Source organism: Tursiops truncatus, chromosome 5, assembly GCF_011762595.2.
Source record: "Tursiops truncatus isolate mTurTru1 chromosome 5, mTurTru1.mat.Y, whole genome shotgun sequence".
NCBI lineage: Eukaryota > Metazoa > Chordata > Mammalia > Artiodactyla > Delphinidae > Tursiops > Tursiops truncatus.
In genome coordinates this window covers 104,618,477-104,624,476 of record NC_047038.1, presented here as the reverse complement: position 1 = coordinate 104,624,476, position 6,000 = coordinate 104,618,477, and positions in this window count along the sequence as shown.

The window sequence follows — 6,000 nt, the reverse complement described above, 5'->3', positions numbered from 1 at the left end:
ATCTACATATACGTTGTGAAATACTTACCACGATCAAGTTAATTAACATATCCATCACCTCACATAGTTACCATTTTCTTTCTTTTTCTTCTTTTCTTTTCTGATGTGGTAAGAATAATTAAGATCTACCCTCTTAGCAAATTTCAGCATCCAATACACTATTGTTACCTGTAGTCACATTGCTGTACATTAGATCTGCGGAATTTACTCATTTGAATAGCTGAAACTTTATACCTCTTGACCGACAGCTCACCATTTCCACCTTCTCCCAGCTGTGGCAACCACCATTCTGCTCTCTACTTCTATGAGTTTGACTATTTTAGATTGTTCATATAGATGAGATCATTCAGTATTTTCTTTCTGTGGCTTTTTCACTTAGCATAATGGCCTCTGAGTTCATCCATGTTGCTGCACATGGCTGAATTTCCTTCTTTTTTAAACCAAAATAGTATTCCATTGAGTGTTTGTGTGTGTATATCTCTGTATCTCTATCTCTACCACATCTTCTTTATCCATTCATCCACCGACACTTAGGTTGTTTCCGTATCTCGACTGCTGTGAATAACACTGCAGTGAGCAAAGAGTGCAGATATCTCTTTGAGATGCTGATTTACATTTCCTTTGGAAATATAGCCAGAAGTGAGATTACTAGATCATATGGCAGTTCTATTTTGAATATTTTGAGAAACCTCCATACTGTTTTCCATAGGGGCTGTACCAATTTACATCCACCAACAGTGTACAAGGTATCCCTTTTTTCCACATTCTCAACAACACTTGTTATCTTTTGACATTTTGATACTAGCCATTTTAAAGGTGTGAGGTGATAGCTCACTGTGGTTTTGATTTGAATTTCCCTGATGATTAACGATGTTGAGCACCTCTTCATGTACCTGTAGGCCATTTGTATAACTCCTTTTAAAAAATGTCCTTTGCCCACTTGTCCATTTTTGCTTTTGTTGCCTGTTCTTTTGGTGTCAAATCCAAAACCATCACCCAAACCAACATCAAGAAACTTTTTCCCTATGTTAAGTTCTAGTAGTTTTACAATTTCCAGTCTTAGGATCACAAAATGTTCATCTGAACTGCCAATTTTTCACATTCAGCCATCTATCATGCAGATGAAATTCCCAGCACAGTTTCCATACAACCCTGAGATAAAGTGGCAAACACTCAAGACCCTTGAGTGGTAAACCATGTAACTAACTACTTTTTTATATATATAAGATAGTCTTTCTAACACTAACTTCAGCATTAAATATTGAAATTCACATAACATGGATATTGAAAAAACTCCCAAACAGCCTTTCAAAGTAAATAGGACCAAGACCCACTGGCCATCCTTTGCCTTCCTTAATTTCCATGTTTCTGCTGAAAACCTGTCACCTCCAACATCCTGCATCAGACACAAACAGTAGACCAGACATGGTGGAGATAGTTCTTCATCTGATATGTTGTCAGCAGCTAATTAACATTATTCAGATTTCAGGGTTTTCATTTCCTGCCTATTAATGGGAAAGTATTCCCTGAAAGAATCTCTTTACTGTATGTGGGCACATAGGGAGATACTGTCTGGAATCTGTGCAGCAGATTTGACAATTCCAGCTTTCTGATTTTAGCAGAGTATAATAATGCACCCCAGGTCTCCTTTCCCTGCCCTCAACATACACACAACCATAGTTTAACAGATTTGTTTAGTGCAAATATTTCTAGTTCGCCCATAGAAAATGCAGCCCCTGTCCCTTGGGAAATGCTATTGGTCATGCACAGGCACTCTAGTTATGCACATAGCACCAGCCAAGGGCTCTTTGGTAGTTACCCTGTGTGTTGGGTACAGTTCTCTCTCTATAAGTGCAGGAAAGGCCTTTCATTCCTACACCTAGGATTCTTTTTTGCACATTCATTCTCACATTTACAAATCTTCCACAGGCAGATAGTTTGCAAAGACCATATGGGTAGGAAGACGCCTTGTATTGTTTTGTAAATTCTTTTGCAAAACTGTGATATGCGCATTAATGATTTATACAACCTAATATTGCCAAGGGGTGGGATAAATTCCAGACAATTGTAGTCGGCCCCATTTCACACAGAAACACCCTTTACGATTTTTAATATATTTTTGGTGTATATATTTTTAATGAATTACTTGCCTCTTGCCTTTTAAATCTGCTGAACCTAAACTTTCTGTAACGAATCTGTGATGCAGTTAGGAACATCACTGATTCTTCAGTTCCCCAGTACCCTCAGGGCCTGCTTAGGTATACGGAGCAGTTTCTTAGTACACAAAACATCCGGAGACTGAATTTTCTAGGCTTTCTTTTTTTTATGTTAACATATTTTCTTCACTCTTGGGGCCAGTTCTTGTTGCTTTCAATGTGTTGATTTCTAATAGCTCTGCCCCTTAATACATTCTAGATGAAGCCTTACTTGGCTGTGGTAGGTGATTGTCTTATACTTGCTAGCACATACCAAGTCATTTATGACTCTCCACATTTATGGCTATCCTGACAGTTCATGATTTCACCCCTAATATGTAGAAGAGTCTACCTTCATAATTAGAGAACACAATTGGGAGATGTAAGTGCTGGTGACTGACAGGCTAACTCTCTGGTGGTCCCATGTCCATCTTCTCATGAACAGAATTCAAAACCCGTAGTTAACCAAATTTAAAAGAGTGACAGTTTACAAACTTCAAGAGTTGTATCCACAAATGAAAAGAGTCTAATAGATTGTATTTCTGATTACATATGTACAATCATAAGTGACACTAGTGTTAACTCAAATATCTTCAGGAATCAGCAAATAATATTGATATGTGAATCAGTCAAGTGTAAGACAGTAGGGAGTAAGTGAAGCTAGTAATGTGTGCCCCTCTTAGTAATATAGATATCTTTAGCAGTATACCTGCCTCAGGTGGGCACAGATATGCAAGTCAAATGTGGCCTCTAGACCATTATCGTTATTGTATTGGGAAAACTTACATTTCTCTTGTGTGTCTTTTTTACTACTCACACAGAACACTTCACTTCTGATTACCAAACGTGGGGATTTCCCCCACCATCAAGCAATTCTCTATGACACCAGCTAGGTGTCCTAGAATTTAACTCAATTCTGACACACTCTACATGGAGAGAGCATCAGACCCCACCAGTCAAGGATTCAGTTCCACAAGGCTGCCCCCACCCCACTTCAAACACTGATCACAAGGCCAAGTTGACACCTGTGCTTAGGCTACTGATCAGAGGTTCCCAGGATCCCCTCCTTGGGTTCAATTTATTTGCTAGAGTGGCTCACAGAACTTAGGAAAACTGTGATTTATGTTTATCAGTTGATTAAAGGACATGATAAAGGATACAGATGAAGGGCCAGGTGAAGATGTCTGGGAGGATCCCAAAAGTAGGAGCTTCTGTCACTATGGATTTGGGCTGTGTCACCCTCCTGGTATGTGGATCTCTTCACCCATCTGGAAGCTCTCAGAAGCCTATACTTTGAAATTTTTATGGAAGCTTTATCACATAGGCAAAAATGGATCATTAACTCCATTTCCAGTCCCTCTCCCCTCCCTGGAGAAGTTGGGGGGTGGGGATGGGGCTGAAAGTTCCAAGCATTTAATCACGGCTTGGTCTGTCTGTGACAAGCCGCCGTCCAGGAGCCCACCCAGAGTCGCCGCATTAGAGCAAAAGACGCTCCTAGCGCTCTCATCACTTAGGAATTTACAAGGATTTTAGGAGCTCTGTGCCAGGGACTGGGGGCAGAGACCCGAATGCATATTTTCTGTTATCTCACATTAATTGTTTCATTTTTAGACTATCTTCATTGGTTTTTCTCGTATTAGGGTAATGTAACTCAGAAAATCAATTGAGTAGCTTTTCCTTTTTGAGTGCTCTAACACAGTTTTATATTGGGAGTTATCTTTTCTTTCAAAGTATGAAAGAGTACATAGTTAACACCACATGGAGAAAGTGCTTTAATAATTCATTTTGTTCTCCCATAGTTTGGGGGATGTTCAGGATACCCAGCAGGGAAGAAGCGTGTGGAGGTTCTGAACAAGGGCCCCAGACTCAGATCATGGGGGTTCACACCCTTTCTCCTCTAGTTCCAGACTAGACAGTTCCAGTCAGGTTTCCCAAGCTCCCTGAGACTCAGCTTCTTCACCAGTAACGTGGGATGGGAACAGTGTCTACTTCACAGAATAGATCCAAGGATTACAGGAGACAGGGAAAGAAAGGTCTCAGAACAGGGCCTGGCAAATATCAAGAGCTTAACACATGATAGTTATCACGATCGTCATCATAACAGCATCTTATTTGGCCTAGGAACTGATGTTTTCATTCTGTGATTCCTCGTGGCTTCTAGTTGAGTTACCCCTGGGCTCTCCATCCAATGAATCAATGGCATTCATTGTTTCCAGGAGGACATTGGGTGAGACCTAGAACAAGACCTCAATTAAAATGCTAAATTAATTTTCGTAAATCTATAACAGAAATAGCAAACGAGGAAACAAGGCATTCACTTGCAGAAGTCTGGCTTTGTTAAGAGAGACAAGGATTTGTGTTTCCAAAGGCCCAGAGAGTGGAGCATTTGGGCGTCAAGTCCATGCTGTAAATCACACCAAGAGGAAGAACACACAACGATGTACTCAGTCTCCCTCCACACCGGGAAGAGACAGCAACCCTTGCTGGATGGGAGGGCCAGGAATGGAGAAGATGAGAGAGAGCAAAGGCAGGTAGACACCAAGAGAATGGCCTCTCCAGGGCCCCCTCCCTGAACCTGCACCTTGTCATCAGCATCTCAACCCCAGAAAGAGGCAGTGCTGAAACCCCGCACGTGTGTAGGGATCCAAAAGCACAGGGGCGGGCCCAGAGCTCCTGTATGGAGCTCCAGGAGAAGACAGCCTCCCAGGGGACCATGTGACAACCTGAGCCACAGGAGAGACAAGCAGCTGCGTCCCAGAGCTCCAGCTCGGGAGAGAGGTGTGTGTGTGAAGGGGGAGGGCCCAGAAAAATTCATTTAATTCCTGGCCCGACTGTATTTCAAACCAGAAGTGACTGAATTTTGTTGAGTTGACAAAACTCAACAAAATGGTTTTGAGTTTTTCCTACTACAAGGAAGGTTTTTCCTACTACCAGGCAGAAATACGGGCTTGAGGACGACACCAACTTGCATGAAAATAAAGTGGTCAAACTCAGTCTGTGACTGTTTATGATTCTTCTCATTTATTGCTATTTATTCACTGATTTCTAAGAAGGTGGTTTTTCCTCCTTCCCTTTACTCTGCTCTGGTTGGTTGGCTGCCAGCTCTAGTTACTAAGGAAACAGCAACACCAACTTAACAACGGTTTAGTCTCTCGATGGGGTCTATGCATCTAGTTTTTCTCTGCCCTGGTCTCTTCTCCACACATTGCAGCCATGTGGAAGGAGGAGTGTTTTAAACCTCCACTACCACTGCTATGGATCAATTCTTGCTTGGATTCTAACCTAAAATTGATTCTCTGTGGCCAGAAACAGGGTGCTGACCACCTGCCGAGTGTGTCAGTAAACACCGTCCCCTGGCATCACTGTTCAGTCACGTCCTGTCCGACGTCTTATGGGAACAGAAGCTCACAGAGCCCTTCCATTTGGCCATTTCCCAACAACCCACACTTTAATTTATATAGGCTAAATCAAAGTGTCAGAGATTTCTTGCTCTGGCTTCTTCTACTTCACCTCTCAAGCTGACATCTACTTTTTCAGGTTAAAAGACTTCTGGAGATGTATATGTGCATGAAAAGAATATTTTTCGAAGAAAGAATTTTCAGTTGTACGGAAAAGGAAATATCAGCCTAGAATTACTTTATGGTGGCATAGGATATATTTTTATAAATGTGGGCTTACCCTATGAAAGCTGTGGAATTAGGATTAAAAACGTCAGCGTGAGAAGTTTTTTGACTAGTGACACATGGGTTTGGCCAAGTTATCCATTTCAGCAGGAGCGGAAGCCCCTCCATCCAAAATGGACAGT